Source organism: Chelon labrosus (genome assembly GCF_963514085.1).
Source record: "Chelon labrosus genome assembly, chromosome: 1".
NCBI lineage: Eukaryota > Metazoa > Chordata > Actinopteri > Mugiliformes > Mugilidae > Chelon > Chelon labrosus.
In genome coordinates, this window is record NC_140337.1 from 5,253,676 (window position 1) to 5,271,677 (window position 18,002).

At 43.7% G+C, this 18,002-nt stretch overlaps 1 long non-coding RNA gene across 1 annotated transcript; it reads right to left on the bottom strand.

The window, feature by feature from the left end:
• Nucleotides 1–3,474: 3,474 nt before the first annotated feature.
• On the bottom strand, nt 3,475–11,692 carry LOC311487668. The gene is made up of 3 exons (XR_014699045.1): nt 11,308–11,692; nt 3,984–4,152; nt 3,475–3,871 (listed from the first exon to the last, which is right to left on the bottom strand). It is a non-coding gene; the product is annotated as an uncharacterized lncRNA (long non-coding RNA).
• Between the last annotated feature and the right edge of the window lie 6,310 nt (nt 11,693–18,002).

Consider the following 18,002-nt stretch of genomic DNA (forward strand, 5'->3'; position numbering starts at 1 on the left):
AGAGCCACTGTCAGCACATGACACTATGACTGGGGGAGGAGTCCACATCAGAAGACAGTGGGTTTCAGGCAGCAAGTGAATGGACTGAGTGTGAGGGAGCATGCATGTCCTCTCCTGCTCCCAGCAGGCTTCATGGTGGTCTGCATGCCTCTGGCCCACCAGAGACTTCAGGCACTGCCATTGTCTCTTCTCCTTCCCCGTCCCCTGCTTGCTCCTGCTATGGTCGACAGTTACGGCCTCCAGACAGACTGAACCTTTAAGTTCATAAGGACTGAATTCTACAGTGAAACACTCCATTTGGGTTAAAAAATAAATAAATAAATAAATAAATAAATGGGACATGGGAGGACTGTTTGATTGTTTTACATAGGTCATGTTTACTGTTTGACTATTTTACAGCTATAGGTAATGCTGATTGAGGTATCGTTTCATAAATGTGATTTACTGAAAGAGCAGATTTAGATTAAGTTCACATTGTTGGCAGAACTATGTAGTTGGTTAAGGTTTTAGGACATAAGAGCTTGGGTTACGAGAAGAAAGGGGAGATGTCATGGATGGTATTATAGTACCACCTATTGGTCATTCAGTGGTAGTGCACTTGATATAAAGCCATGCAGTTTCCCAGCCTGCTTTGTGCTTTGTCACGTTGTTTTGTGACTCACTTACCATTGTACTAAAGTAGCAGTGAAGCTAATGACTCTGTCTCTTCTTTATTACACCTCTACACCAAACAGGGACTACGTCTCCTATCAAACAACATGCATACAGAGTAAATCCTGACAAACGTGCTTCTTTACAACAACAAGTTGATTACATGTTGGAAAATGGAATTGTGCAGCCAAGCTCTAGTGCATGGAGCTCACCATGTCTCCTTTCTGTTAAGTCTGATGGTTCTGATCATTTTTGTACGGGTTTTCGTAAAGTTAATGGCGTCACTAAGCCAGATTGTTTTCCTCTGCCTCGTGTCGATGATTGTGTTGATCACTTCAGCAATCTGTGTCTCAAAGCTTGATCTCTTAAAGGGATACTGGCAAGTACCGTTGACACACCGTGCAAAAGAAATGTCAGCGTTCGTGACACCTGATGCTTTCCTGCAGTACACGGTAATGTTGTTCAGGTTGCGCAATGCTCCTGCTACCTTCCAGCGTATACTCAATACGGTCCTAGCAGGCTTATCTGGTTGTGAGGCGTACCTCGATGACATTGTGGTACATTCAGGGTCCTGGGATGATCACACTGCTCAACTTGAGGCGGTTTTCACACAGCTGAGAGATGCAAATCTCACACCAAATCTGGCTAAGTGTGAGTTCGGCCAAGCCACAGTGACCTATTTGGGTAAAGTCATGGGTTGTGGGCCAGTCAAGTCTGTGCTTGGTAAAATCGAAGCCATCCTGTCATTCCCTGCTCCATCTACTCGTGAGCTGCACTGCTTTTTGGTTATGGCAGGGTATTATAGGAGTTTCTGTAGAAACTTCTCTGCTGTGGTGTCTCTGTTCACTGACCTGCTCAGTCCCAAGGTCCAGTTCCGTTGGACGGACACCTGTCAACAGGCATTTGAAGGAATTAAAGCAGTGTAGACAAATGCTCCAGTGTTGGCTGAGCCAGTGTTTGACCATCCCTTCAAACTTCCTGTAGATGCCAGTGATTCAGGTGCAGGTGCTGTCCTCCTTCAGGATGGTGCTGATGGGATCGAGCACCCAGTGTCCTACTAAAATTCAATCGTCATCAGCGAGTTTACTCCTCAATTGAAAAAGAGACACTCGCGCTTGTTTTGGCTCTAAAACACTTCAAGGTCAATGTCGGCTCTGCTGTTCAACCTGTTGTTGTTCAGATCACAATCCACTGCTGTTTATTTACCTCATTAGAAACACCAATCAAAGAATGTGCTGGGCCCTCGTCATATAATCCTCTAACATTTGATACGACATGTTATCAAGATAACGTGCTGATTTGTAATGTTGATTATGTAATTTTTTTTCTCTCCCTGTTTACATAATCCACATCTTAAGGGTGGGGATGTTACGTGCGGCTGTTCTTCCCGTCTCCTCCTGGTCACTCCTCCCCTGGCCTGCTGAGCACTTGAATCTCATTTGTGCTCAGGTAGGGGAGGAGACTGTATAAGGAGGGGAGAGGAGCGGAGTGTCTCTCTCTCTGTCGCTCTCTCACCCTCATTGCCTGGCGCACGTCTCAACGCCAGCAGCCAGGTTGTGTTTTAACTTCATGTTTCTTTGTCCTTAAGGAAGTGGTTTATTTCTTTTCCTATGAAGCATTAAAACTTTGTACGCTTTATTATTTTAGTTTGTGTTGTAGGTGACCGGTAGTCCTGTTACTTACTCAGTGGAATGAGGTCAGGGTCCTACGGCCCTATGTGGGCTGGCCCTGTTCCAAGTTCCTCTTTTGTTCCTTTTGGCCGGTACCTACAGTCCTTTTTAGTTCTTTGTCTTTGGTTTGTTTGGTTGTTTTCTCCCCTGCTCTTGCTTTCAGTTAAAATAAAACACCTTTTCTTGAACCTCCAATTGTGGTCTGGCGTCCCTGTTGTATGTTATGTGTCTCGTGAGCTGTTTTAGGAAAAAGACCGAATTTTAGGTTTATTTTTAGGAAAATAACCTGCTGTTTTAAAGGGGCTGGACTGATTTCTTATATACACTGTTTACTACTATCAATCAGTCATTTGCTGCTCAAGTTTTTATTTTCCTAGAAACTGAGTGAGTGAGATCTGTTCTGACTGAACTACACAACAAATACATTTCAAAGAATGACAAAAGCAAGTAGGACGGCACAGTGACGAGGTGGTTAGCACTGATGCCTTACGGTGAGAAGGTCCCGGGTTCGAATCCATGGGCTGACTAGGCCTTTCTGTGTGGAGTTTGCATGTTCTCCCTGTGTCTGCATGGGTTCTCTCTGGGTACTCCAGCTTCCTCCCACCATCCAAAGACATGCTCATTAGGTTAATTGGTGATTCTAAATTGGCCATAGGTGTGAGTGTGAATGGTTGTCTGTCTCTCTGTGTTAACCCTGCGATGAACTGGAGACCTGTCCAGGGTGTACCCCGCCTCTCGCCCGATGACAGCTGGGATAGACTCCAGCAGACCCCCGCGACCCTTAACAGGACTATAAAAAATTAATGTATGAATGACAAAAGCAAGTTCAAGGTATTTATTTGGCATTATGGAAAGAAAAACAAGTGGGAGTGCAATACACAGGAGATAATCAAGACCTGCAAATCACAGATTATTTTAACATGGTCCAAGTGACCACCAACAGTCTAACTGTAGTTGGAAAGAAAGCAGTTTGGTTTCATCTTCAATTGTAATATTTCTTATTGTAATACAGAGTTCTCATAATCTCAAGAATATTGAGAAAATGAATACATTTGCATTATGTATTTGATTTTTCATGACATGATTTTTTCATGAAATCTAATGAAAATACAATGTGTTAGAGTAACAAATAGTTTGTATATTATAAGCTTGAGCTTTGTGGAAACTTTAGAAAATAATCTGCCTGAGTGTTGAACTCAAGTGCAAATTAAACTGATCTAATGTAGGACTAAAGCATGCAGCGGTTATTACTGATGCTTTGGTGTCTGTATCTCTCAAAATGGACAGGGCGGCAGACATTGTTAACAACGTCGCATCCAACGATTACAGGTTTCTTTCGTCGGGCAACTCGAATTACCCTGCCACTGTGGCATTTAACCTCATATTGCCAAATCCTTCTTCGGCTCATACACAAGTTGCCTGCCTCATCCTGACCTTTTGCCAGGCGTCGGCCAGCTCTGCTGCAGATCTGCTTGACTTCGTGTCTGTACTTCCTCTCCATGAAGGACTGTATTTCAGTCCTGCACCAGAGGCCGTTGTTTCTCAAATATCTGTGGAATGACGGCAAAATATTACTACATTGTGTCACTTAGTACATAGTGAGTAATACCTAGCTTTTGTACCATCTGCAGGCCTTTAAAAAGTTGTTTGGATTTTTCTTACCTTCTCCATGCCCGTGTAGAATTTCTGTCAAAATTCTCACGAAGGATGTGCCGTCGGACAAAGTTGTGGTATTTGTAACTTCTGCTCCTCTCTGAACAGGGCATGTTGTCCACATGGGTAAGGGCTACAGTGAAGATGAAGGCTGTCAGGAGAATGATGTTCATTTTGTCTGCAGTGAAAGAAGGAAGGGAAGACTTTGTCTGAGTCATGTGCCCTTTTAAAATCAATGTAAATACAAATTATAAATCAATTGTGCTGTGAATACGAGCTCTAAAATCAGCAGCAATACACTATATTGTTGCAGAAGAAACAACTGAAATGCAAAGACACAGGGAAAGAGGACTACAAGTATTCTCACTTCCAACAACGAGTAAAAGACAAAAGACATGTTTATTGATCTCACGTATGGGAGATTTCCTTGTCACTGCAGCGTGGAATTTGGCAAAAATATATACAAAAAATACTAATGAATTCGACAGGAAAATTTCAAAATATAATAATAAATTTGAAAACTGTAGCTGGAATGAAGGACCTTCTTGCAGCATGGATGCAGCAGTCTGCTGCTTAGGTCTTAAAAACAGTCTGATGCAGTGGGTGAGAGGGGTTGTCCAGGATTGATGTCAGCTTGGCTAACATCTTCCTCTCACCCACCTCCTCGATGGAGTCCAGAGAGCAGTCCAGGACAGAGCTGGCCCGTCTGACCAGCTTGTTCAGTCTCTTCCTGTCCCTCTCTGAGCTCCCACTGCTCCAGCAGACAACTGCATATAGGATGGCAGAAGCCACCACAGAGTCATAAAAAGTCCTTAACAGTGTCCTGCACACCCCAAAGGAGTCTCAGCAGGTGAAGGGGACTTTGGCCCTTCTTGTACAGGGCGTCTGTGTTGTGTGTCCAGTCCAGTTTATTGTTTAGGTCAACACCCAGGTACTTGTATTCCTCCACAACCTTGATGTCCAAGCCCTGGATGTTCACCGGTGCAGTGAACTGCAGTGTGAGGTGGTTTCCCGCTGAAGTCAACCACCATCTCCTTTGTCTTTCTGCCGTTGATGTGCAGGTGGTTCAGAGCACACCAGTCCACAAAGTTGGTGATGACCTCCCTGTACTCCAAATCATTTCCCCGAGATACACGCCTGACAATGGCTGTATCACCAGAAAACTTCTGGAGGTGGCAGCTGTCAGTATTGTGTCTGAAGTCCAACGTGTACAGGGTGAAGAGGAAGGAAAAGAGCATAGTACCCTGTGGTGCCCCCGTGCTGCAGACTAGGGCTGGGCAATATGGACCAAAAGTGATATCCCCATATATTTAGGCTGAATATCGATATACGATATATAGCCCAATATGGAGCTTTTTCAGGTTGTGGATGGCTTGCGACTGGGGCTTCTGCAGTGCGCAGTTTCACACTCTTCGTTTGTCCCACTGTTTTAGGTGGTGAAAAAGATTTGTAGTGTTTCCACCCCTGACTGTAACTTGTTTATGGCACTCCCTTCATATAACCAGGGGTCGCGTTAACCGAATATTTTCCGTCATTGACTGTTTTTATAAAACTGTGACAGAAAAATCTGAAGGCCATCTGTCATTTTGACAGATTGCAATTCACACCCCTGACCACTTGGTGGCGGGTGATGTTATTAATTTGCTCTTGTCTCTAATCACAGTTTGCATTCCAACCATCACAGAACTCTTATCGATTACACTGATGCACACGTCAGAATTCGGCTAACCATAGACACATACAATATATATGTATATATCGGATGAAAGCACGTTGCTAGGACTGATGAGTTTTTGTGCAAATTGTGCAAAATAAAAGAGTTTGCATACCACCGAAGCACTTCAACCCTACGGTAGCGTCTAAGAGCTTTTAGAGCTAGCAGTCCTGGTCCCAGTACGGACAAGACGTGTCAGCAGCCCAAACTTTTTTTTCCCCTACCATTTAAAGTCAATACTGTCAATACTGAAAAAGTACTTAAAGTTAATGAAATTGTAATGAAAATGAAATGCTATTGAACTGCATTATTATCATTTAAAAAAATTAAAGTGACGGGTAAAAATAGATTATGACGGGATTTGTATGACCCTGTCAGTCAAAATGACAGACAACGAAAAAGTCTAGGGCAACCTCTGCATATAACGTACTTTTGTTGCTCATCTGATACTTTGAATCCGAACCATCTCCAAATTACTGAGCCACTGCTTTTTCTTTTACTGACTAATTTCTCCTCCTCACACTCCACAGACACTGTTGCACACCTCCTCTGTGCATAAAAGAGGAGGGGCTTCACTCTCCACCAACCACCACGTCCCACTTGTCTCGTTTTATACTACACGATAAACGTGAGTCCGCTGCGCAGTACATTCACAGAACATGCTACACGGATGTTAACAAGACAGTAATTTTAGCAATACAGTTACTAAACGTGAATCAAATCCTCTGCCTTGAGTGGCAGTTCTATCTGTGTGTACATCACAGTACGTGAACGTGCTGTGCTTAAAGCAGATTCATGAATCGTTCGTGATTCGCTGATTCTAGGTTCACTAGGTGATTCACGAACCTAGCGAATCTTGCAGTACATTCGCGAATCGTGATTCGGTGGAAGATTCGCTACATTCGCGAACCTAGTGATTCGTGAACCTAGCGAATCTTTCAGTAGGTTCGCAAATCATGAGTGGCAGTGCAAACGTGAATCGCCAGACTGACTCACCTCTCTGTGTGTAGCGAGTGACACAACACTACAACAGAAGCACGTTCACTAAACGTGAACGCGAGTCCTCCTTCTTTTATATTGTGGAGTTAAGCAAATATTGGAAACCAGGAAAGGCAGGGAGATTAAAAAAACAAAACAAAAAAACTGCAGCTGCAGCTGAGATTCTGTTACTTTTAAAAACTTCAAATATTTAAATTATTAATGTTTTATATTATGTATTCCCTTGTAGGTCTAATGCAAATATGATGCTCGTCTTGTGCAATAATATAGACCGAAGACCGAACACTATGTGCGTGCATTTTTCCAGCCTGTCAAATAAATAAAGTGTATGTGACTAGCTGTCTGGTTGTTAAGTATGTTTTATTACACTGAAATGAAAAGAAGAAATAATAAAAGTGAGAAATAATAAATAAAAGGCAAAATGACAAACTAAAACTATAATACTTTACAAGTGTCAAACAAATGAAAGATTGTCCTGGTCATCAAAAGATCTTGCCCCTACTCCAGATTTGCATCTCAATATACAAGCAGGCTGACTTTGGATGAGCTTATATTATCTGCAACATCTTGCTGTAAATGGAGTCACGTTTTGTCAGGCGTCAACAGTCCCTCCCCCCGCCCCGCATGCTGGCTGCGTCATTCGCCGAAGATTCACGAGTGCGTCACAGAACACGGCAGTTCCGCACCCGCCTGACACGCTCGGGGCTGAGCTCAACTGAACTGAGAAAGGAACGAATCAGTTAATGAAGTGATTCCATTCAGTATGTTCACTCAAAAGATTCCTTCATTGGAATGAATCATTCGCGAACGACACAACACTAGTGCAGAGAGCTCCGGGTCAGCAGTTTCCCTGGAGCAAGGATCACAGCGCAAATCTGAACTATATCAATACATGCAATATGGTCTAATTGCATAGCACATTAAAAAATATATTGATATATTTTTTATACCGCTATATTGCCCAGCCCTACCTTGAGCAGTGATGGTTGAATGGTGTTAAACGCACTGGAGAAGTCAAAGAACACGACCCTCACAGTGCTACCACTGTCCTCTAGGTGAAAAAGACATCTGTGCAGCAGGTAGATGACAGCATCTTCCACACCTATGCCTGGTCAATAGGCAAACTGCAGTGGGTCCATGTTGTTGTGCACCAGATGACAGAGGTGGCCCAGGATGATCCTCTCCATGGTCTTCATCAGGTGAGAGGTCAATACTACATTTGGCTCACTGGGATATGCAGTCTTGGGAACTGAAACCATTTTCCACAGGAGCAGAACTCTCTCCAGACTGATGGTCAAGTTGAAAATGTGCAGAAAAATCCCACAGAGTTGATCTGCACAGTCCTTGAGAAGTCTGGAGCAGATGCCATCAGGGCCAATAGCCTTCCTTGTTTTAATCCTCCTTAGCTCCCTCCTCACCTGGGGCCTTATGTACGAAGGGTGCGTGCGCACACAAACGTTCCGTACGTACTCGTTCACGGAAAAGCTCAGATGTATCAAGAGTGAAATGACCGCAAACTTGTATGTGCCTCACGCCAACCTCATGGCTGACGTACCCTGGCTTCTACAGATGTTGATCCTTTGGCGACACTTAGAGGTGTTGGGCCTGTGTACTAAGGCACTAAATATTGGGGTTTGGCTATCAAAAATAATTATTTATTATTAAATAATTCGATCTGAATTACTAGATCACCTTGGGGCACCACCCTTCTGAGAAGGGAAAAGATATCCAGTTAATCAAATCAGTCTCATAAAATTTACTAAATTGTCAATTTGGTAGTCTGATTAATAATTAACTTAATAACTATAACCAAAATTACCATATTAACAACTAGTTAAAGTTGAAAGAATTTGGAGTTCTTGACAGTGTAGAGGTTGGCAAAATTCATTTTTGTGCAACATTAAATAGACAACAGGTATGTTTAAAAGATATTCATTCATTCATTCATTCATCTTCTATACCCGTTTAGTCCTGTTAAGGGTCACGGGGGTCTGCTGGAGCCTATCCCAGCTGTCATCGGGTGAGAGGCAGGGGTACACCCTGGACAGGTCGCCAGTCCATCGCAGGGCTAACACAGAGAGACAGACAACCATTCACACTCACATTCACACCTACGGCCAATTTAGAATCACCAATTAACCTAATGAGCATGTCTTTGGATGGTGGGAGGAAGCTGGAGTACCTGGAGAGAACCCACGCAGACACAGGGAGAACATGCAAACTCCACACAGAAGGGCCGGCCGGCGCATGGATTCGAACCGGTGACCAGTGCTAACCACCTCGCCACTGTGCCGCCCTTAAAAGATATTTATTACAAGAATAAAAGTAAAATCATACGATCTAACTACAATGTACTTTATACAAGTGTGTGTGAGTGTGGGTGTGTCAAAATAGCTGCTGAGGCCTTGAGGCCTTGAGGCCAGATGGCTGAGCAAGTAGCAACACTCAGACCATGTGCTGGCTGAGTGCATGTGTGGAATGTGTTTTATGAGGTGCCAGGTTAGAGGAAGGATAGTTAGCTTAGCATGCAAGATACCTTGAGTCTGTGTATTGCTTAACCTAAATGAACATCAACTTAATAATGTGGCAGAGCCAAATATACTATAACCTCAAGATCACAACAACTCAATAAAAACATATTACATCAAATCAAAGTTCATAGTTCTATGTTTAGCTTAGCTTAGCTTGACTGGGCCCAGGTCATACTACCAGTTTTGTGGAAAAGTCGCTCTTTTAGTTGGGAGTTCCTGGTGGAAGGACCAAGCTGTTGTTTCAGTGCTGAAAGGCAGTCTTTGCCATGTGGTCCTCATATTAGACGTTGGAGGGAAACTGGCTGCTCCTTTGAAATAGCTTGTTAGCAGCTCGGTGCTATCTAGCTGTGTGGCTCCTGTTGTTTGGGGGTTTAGCTTGCAAACCTTCTGTTTGGTGGCTATTAGAAACATGTGCAGACTCCTCAGCAGGCTTGTGTCGCTGCTGTAAGGAGAGGCCTGGAGTAGCTGCTGTGCTAGCAACTGTCATAAATGTGAAAACAATTAGTCTGACCGATCGGGACTGTGCTGGTCGACCCTGAGCAGAGCCAATGCGAGCCGCGTGGGACGGAGTCATCCGCACGTCAGCCAGGTATATAAAATGCCCATACAATGCATCTGAACAGGTCAACATTAAAGCACAATTTGCAGCGAGAGCCGGTTTTCCTAATGTAATCAGATCTATCAACTGCACACACATTGCTATAAAAGCGCCATCACATGATGAATTTCTAAATGTCAACAGGAAACATTTTCATTTGATCACTGTACAGATCATATGTGATGCACAAACAAATCATTTTCTGATCGTGCAGAGAGGGGAATCTCAGGTGCAGGGTCAAGTTAAATATAATTTGCATATTTAAAAGGGGGCGTGGGTAGGGAGGGGTCAGGTACAACATGTGCACTCAATCCACATTAATTGGGATGTACAAAGGAAATGTGCTTCTGGATCTGAGTGTGCGCCACGTTTTAGTAGAAAATCCACGCAAGTCTTTGTACATGAGGCCCCTGGTTCATCTGCACCCTGCCTACATACCTATACATACCTATGGTAAATAAACAACCGCCTACCAAATGGCATGTGAGGAGATGGACTGAGGAGGCCAGTATGGCACTGAGGGACTGTTTTGACACCACGGACTGGGATGTGCTCTGCAGGCCACATGGGGAGGACATCGACAGTCTGACAACCTGCATAACCTGCAGACTACATACATTTCTGCGTGGAGGACACTGTTCCTATGAAGAAGGTACGGTGCTTCTCCAACAACAAACCCTGGGTGACCCCAGAATTAAAAACCTTGCTGAACAAAAAAAAAGAGTGTTTTTAAAACTGGGAGGAGAGGAGCTGAAGAGGGTGCAGAAGGAACTAAAGAGAGAGATAAGGAGGGGCAAGGACAGCTACAGGAGTAAGCTGGAGGAGCACCTCCAGGGAAACAACACCAGAGAGGTCTGGAGAGGCCTAAAAACCATCTCCAGACACAGTGGAAGGGGCCTAGAAGCAGGAGACCATGAATGGTCCAACGAAAAAAATAAATTTAAAAAAGTAAAAGATACAAGGACAAATTCCTAGGAGACCTATGTGGAGACACTGGGCATTTGATAAAACAAAAGCATATTTGTTATAGTATGAGATAAAAGATTATCGAAAAAGAAAAAGAAAATCTTGAAATAAAGAAATAATAGTAGTTTAATATAGAAATGTGGCAAGCATGACCATTCTGGGCTTCTGTAAGTTTATCATTGATTTATATCCTGTAAATCCATATATAAACTGTTCATGTGTCATGAAACATCTTCCTGAGTAGTTCAGTATTTCCTTAAGAGATTGACGTCTAATTTAACCAGAAGACGAACGTCAAGCAGCACAAGAGTCTCCTATTTATTTTTACAGTACACATCTGATCTACAATCTACATTTGATCTTGAAATATGTTCAGTTAAATGACTTTTCCTTTTAAAAATGTTTAACAGGCTTTAACTTGATGTCAGCAGAAAGGTCAATGAAGTCATCAAAAGAATAAATCCCAAAGCCTTATACTTTGATGAATCAGTTCATATTTGTTTGCTCTGTAAAGGTTTTCCTTACCTGCTCAGATCAACCAGTCGTGGTAAATGTTGCAGAGTTAGTCTGGAGGAGATTGGAGCTATCTGAAGTTTAGGTCTGATAGAAGTACGGTATTGTCACTTGCTTTTTAAAGAGCACAACTCACCATCAAAGTTAGGAGCACCATCCAATCAGAGTACTGCAAACTGCTCTTTCACTATATATGGCTATGATCATTGCCAAAAAACAAAAAAAAAAAAGTGCAACATGCAAATATTTGTGGACAGAAATGGACTAGTCACTGCTGTAAATGAAGAAGTTTGGTCACTGTGGGTGAAAAAAACATGAATACAAAAAACAACCACACAAGCACCAAGAAGGGCTTGGGTAGGTGCTAAAAGACTTCACATGATGTGCAACAGAACATTTATGCATATGTTCACACAAGTCACACACAAAGCAGACAAAGGGAGCTCAGTCAAACAAATGAAACTAAAATATTTAAACTTACTTAAAATTACTCACTTCAGTACTTGTGCCTTGGTTTTTTTAAAGGTGCAGTAGGCAACTTTTATAAAACTAACTTTCTGTCATATTTGCTGAAACTGACCCTATGTTCAAGTATAATTGCATGAAGCAGGTCATTTAAAAAAAAATTCGGCTCCTCTGGCCCCTCCTAGAGCCTGTAGCGCGATTTGCAAGACATCCACCGCTCCACATCCAGATGCACCAATCACGTCCAGGGGTGTATCTAACAGTCAATCACTGCTCATGGACACGCATTTCATAGCGCCCTCCCCTCCCTCCACCACCTCGACCTCGCCATGGGTGTGTAGAAGGAGCCGGGACGTAATCCTCGTCTGAGGCCTGTGCCTCAGCTTCACTCTCAAACGCCTAACCACATCAACAGGTAGCGGTCATATATCTACCACATAGCAAATTGATAAATCTAAACTGTGGAATAAAACGCCACAATGAATGCTTCTAACTGTTATTGATAGCAAACATCACCGATGTAGGCTACTTTCAGAAACATCCTAACCTTGGTTTTGTCCTAAAGTTGACTATTGCTAAATATTTTGACCTAAAATTATTTAGCAATAACGAAGGGTATTATAAAAACTATTTTGTTGTTGTTACGTCGGTGTGTTCCATGGTAGTTTGTTTACTCGCTCTCTCTCGGTTCTCTGCTCGTGCACAGTATTCCAGGGCCAATATGCACGCGCTCTATCGTGCACAGCTCTCCCTTGTGGGGGGAGGGGCTTGGGAGACCGCTTTGGGCTTTAGCGGAAAGTGGGGAGGGACTGAGAAGTTGTCGATGTTCAAATTTTTTGGCTAAGTCTTGGATCTTCGCAATCCTGCCTACTGCACCTTTAAGAAATCAGTCATTTGTACATATGTGGAAGTTGCAAGTAAGTAAGAACTCTTGTTTTCAGTATCTGCTGTGACCCCCACCTGTGCATCAATAACTACAACTAAATGTTTCCAATAACAGTTGTCTTCCTACAGCAGCTTAGAGGAATTTTAGCTCTTTCCTCAGTACAGAACCACTTCAGTGTTGAGATGTAGGTGGGTTTTTTCACATGAACTGCTCACTTCAGGTCCTCCTACAACATTTCTATTGAATAAAGGTCAGGACTTTGACTTGGCTGTTCCAGAATATAAATGATATTCTTCTTTAACCATTCTTTTGTAGAGTTGTGTTCTTGATTTCAATGTCTTGACATTTTCTTTGATAATTCACTGGTAGAATTCAGCCTTCCACCATGAAGACCTGGCTACTTGCACAGACACAGTACTGTCTTACATCAAGTACTGGATGACCAGCCAGGTCCGCACGCTCCTCCGGGCCCGTGACGTAGCCTTCAGATCGGGTGACAGAGCACTATACACCGCTGCTCGCGCCAACCTTTGGAGAGGCATCAAGGCCGCCAAAGCAGAGCATAAGAGGAGGACAGGGGAGCAGCTCAACAACCCCCGGCAGGTGTGGCAGAGTATACAGTCCATCACCAACTACAGAGGTTGTGCTGCGACACCCGGGGACCCAGACGTGGCACTGGCAGAGGAGCTGAACAGCTTCTTTGCCCGCTTTGAGTCCCAGGCACAGCACTCAGCCCCACCACCCCAACCCCCTCTACAACCCACACCAACCTCTGGCACCCCACCACTCACTCTTGAGGCTGAGGATGTGAGACGGGTGCTCCGTGCTATTAACCCCAGGAAGGCTACGGGCCCGGATGGAGTACCAGGGAAAGTGCTCAAGGCATGTGCCGACCAGCTAGCACAGGTCTTCACTGACATTTTCAACCTGTCACTGAAACAAGCCATCATCCCAGCCTGTTTAAAATCTGCCACCATCATCCTGGTCCCTAAAAAGTCACCTACAACTAGCCTCAATGACTTCTGTCCCATAGCACTTACCCCAGTCATTACAAAGTGCTTTGAGAAACTGGTCCTGAAACACATCAAAACCTGTCTCCCCTCTACCCTAGACCCACATCAGTTTGCATACTGGTCAAACAGATCCACTGAAGACGCAATAGCCATCTCCCTCTACTCTGCACTGAGCCATCTGGAGAAACAGGGGAGCTACAACAGGATGCTCTTCATCGACTACAGCTCAGCTTTCAACACAATAATACCGGACATTCTGATCCCCAAGTTAGCCAACCTGGGGCTGCCATGATCCACCTGCTCATGGATTAAGGACTTTCTAGTCAACCGACCACAGCAGGTGAAACTGGGTCACCACCTCTCATCCGCCCGCACTCTCAGCACCAGCTCCCCCCAGGGCTGTGTGCTAAGCCCACTTCTCTACTCGCTCCGCACATCTGACTGCAGTCCTGCCCACCCAGAGAACATCATTGTCAAATTCGCTGATGACACAACGGTGGTGGGGCTGATAACAGGGGGGAACGAGGCGGCCTACAGAGATGAGGTCCTGAAACTTGGTGAGTGGTGTGCATCTAACAACCTGGCACTGAATATCACCAAGACTAAGGAACTCATCCTGGACTTCCGGCGGAACAGAGCCGCCCCTGCCCCCCTGTACATCAACGACGAACGTGTGGAGTGAGTGGAGTCCTTCAAATTCCTCGGGGTCCACATCTCTGCAGACCTCTCCTGGTCACTCAACACCTCAGCTCTGGTCAAAAAGGCCCAGCAATGACTACACTTCCTGAGGGTGCTCGGGAAGCAGCAACTACACACAAGCCTGCTGGTGACCTTCTATCGTGCCACCATCGAGAGCCTGCTGACCTACGCTGTGTCAGTGTGGCACTCCAGCTGCACAGAGGCTGACAGGAAGAGGCTGCAGAGGATGACCAACACAGCACAAAAAATCATCGGCTGCCCTTTGCCTTCCATAACCTCTATCTACAACTCCTGCTGTCTCAGCAGGGCCAGGAACATTCTAAAGGACAATACTCACCCCGGTTCCCATCTCTTCAACCTGTTGCCTTCTGGCAGGCGTTACAGGTCCATATCTGCCAGAACAAATAGACTCAGGGACAGTTTCTTCCCCAAAGCTGTCACCATACTGAACTCAAACTTGCACTGAAAACTGACATAATTATTTGCACTGAAATTGCCTCTATACTACCTCTGTTTTTATTTGTCTGTCTGTGTATTCGTCTGTCTGTGTACTGTAGTAGGTGTCTGATAGTTATAGTTTTTATTTACGTATTTATATTGCGCTGGGTGCACTTTTAAGGAGCTGCTTAAATCTCATTGTACTGTGTATAATGACAATAAAGGCTTTCTATTCTATTCTATTCTATTCTATTCTATTCTATTCTATTCTGAATACGTTGATATTTTGAATCATTTTTGTGCAGGAATGCAGAAAATTCTGAAGGCCCCAAAAGCCTTTAAGTGGTACTGTATGCAAAACTTTGTGTAAAGTTAAACATTGATTTATCTCTTCACCTTGCAAAAACAAACTACAATATGTGTGCAGTATGTTCACAAAAAATGTTGTTGCACGGCCACGTATTCAGTTCCTCTTTTTCACACGAGATGTACGAGAGAAGTGGGCGTGCCGATACATTGTGTGTGTGCGTGTGTGTGTGGGGGTGTGGGGGTGTGTGTGTATGGGTGTCAGTGCTATGTGTGTGTGTGTTTTAGTATAGGCCTCCTGCCTGAGTGTCCCACCACAAGCGCTGTTGTAATTTTCTTTCTTTCTTTCCCAGGACAGGAGTTGCCTCATTGGTGTGACAGACTTACCCAGTGGTGGTTCCCCTCTCACTTCCCTTAATTTGGCGTGGCACGGGGTGGTTTGGTTTGTAGAGGTTTTCTTCGGTTTGGCCTTAGTCTTAGCCCCGTTCCTGCCATTTGTTTATTTTCTACCGCAGTTAACCATGGTTTGTTATTTTGACACTCAGGCTGTGATTTTTGGCATCTTCTCTATATATTGGTGTAATGAATCTGTGTGACCTTAGAGTGTTAGAGTGAACTTCCTGGTTAGCAATTCCCCAGGTGGCGTTGCTGGGCAACTTTCCCTTTCCTCTCCATTTGGCCACACACAGACAGTATAAAGTTGGACTGTATAAAGTGAAACCAAAGCAAGTAGAGCTCCCCCTGGTGACTGACTGCAGTATAAGTCATAAGCTCCACCCCCTCCATGTTAGTGGATGGGACTTGGGCCAAATTAAAACGCTAAGATACATTGTGTTTTAGTTAGTCTAATATAATGCTGATGCATACTCAAGTGACCATTTTCTGAGAAGTTTAGTTTTAGTTATTTGACGCTACAGAAACAGGATGTGATATCACAATCACTACAAGTTGCCATGCCAACTACTCTGTGAAGCGGCCCCATGTGACCGTGAGAGTTGGACAAAATAAATAAATAGATACGTACTGTATGTCAGTGTTTTTCAACCACTGTGCTGCGACACAATAGTGTGCCCTGAGAGATGGTCAGGTGTGCTGTGGAAAATTATCCAATTTCACCTAATTGGTCTAAAAAATGTTTTTTTTTGAAAACAAATTAATTATTATCTGCAAATAATACGCCATTGTCAAGTGTCTGTGTATATATATCTGTCTGTGTATATATATATGACTTTTTTCTTTGCATTTATTTGATTCCTATTCAAAACAATTTGACAAGAATGACTTTATATTGTTAATGTAAGCTACAGAGTTTCATCTTTTTAACATTTTCGGTTGCTGGTGTGCCTTGTGATTTTTTCAATGAAAAAAATGTACCTTGGCTCAAGAAAGGTTGAAAAACACTGCTGTATGTAATCCAGCATTTCTTTGTGACTGGTGGAGGTAGAGCAGAGCGCAGTATTAATCAAACAAAAAGGTGAGTGAATCTGGAGGAAGTATAGGTGGGTCATCAATAACACAGCTCTGCGTTGCTCCACTCTCAGACCGTACTGCACAGAGTCTGGCTCCAAAGTCACGAAATGACACCGCCCGTATCCCTGGGATAATAGTGTCAATTTGGCCAATGCAAGGAAGTGGGGACGCTTTGTCCATATTTATATACAGTCTATGTTCTGAACGCACTCATTCAAGCAGTTGGGCAAGCATTCTAGATTTTTTTCCCTCTCAGATGTGTCGCATTGGTGGTTAGTGGCATTGCACTGGTTGCAAGTTTAAAATAAAAGCACAAACATTTTAGGCTAGTGTAGCTAGACTCAATTCTTTAAGAATATCAGTCTGGTAAAAACACATTTGGATTTCATTGTGGGGCGTGTTTCAACCCATTCAGACAACAACAAAAGGCTGAGTCACTATGGCTTTCAATGAAAAAGGAATTTTATCTCGCAACACCTCTGCTGGTTCAAGTGTGGTGCAGAGCTCAGATGACCTGCTCCGAAAGAATTAGAGGTGGCAATGCGCCGTTTAGAAAGAGAAAAAGAATTAAATAATGAAAGGGAATTGAAAGAAAAACAAATGCTTTTTGATTTTGAATGTCGTAAAATGGAGGTTGAAAAACAATTCAAGTTGAAAGAGTTTGAATACCGTTTTCATGCCACTTTGAAATTGATGCTCCGTGCCTACTGTTTTGAAACTGATAATGACTGGGACGAGGGTGTCCATCTGTCTACTACACAAACAAAAATGAAAAGGTGGTTGGACAAAAATGCCAAAAGTCGAAGCTTCACGCCACGTGATAAGGTTTTAGTTTTGCTGCCCGTTCTCAGATCAGCTTTACAAGCACAGTTCACTGGCCCATATGAAATAAAGGAACAAGTCAGCGATAGAGATTATGTTGTGGCCACACCAGAAAGGAGACAGTGGAGCTGTGGATTGTCTCATGTGAACATGTTGAAGCCTTGTGTTGACACTGATTCCCTGTCTCACGTAGGTGCCAAAAGTAGGACCATTTTGGCACTGTCCGGTGCTGAAACCACTGCAGGGGTTCAGGTAACTGTCCAGTGCTGACGTGCCAGAGGCGTTAGCTGACACGCTCGATGATGTCGTGTCTCCGTCCCTCGCTGCAAGGCTGCCTTAAAAATTCAGAAATGTTATCCAACCTTGATGAATGTTTTACCCATTTAAATGGGGCTCAGGGCGATGATGTGGTCAGTTTAATTAGGTCAAATTTAACGTTGTTTTCTGATGTGCTGACTCAAACTCATGTGCTTGAGCATGACATTGATGTGGGGACTGTTATGGATGGTATTATAGTACCAACTATTGGTTGTTCAGTAGTAGTGCACTTGACGTAAAGCCATGCAGTTTCCCAGCCTGCTTTGCACTTTGTCGCGTTGTTTTGTGAT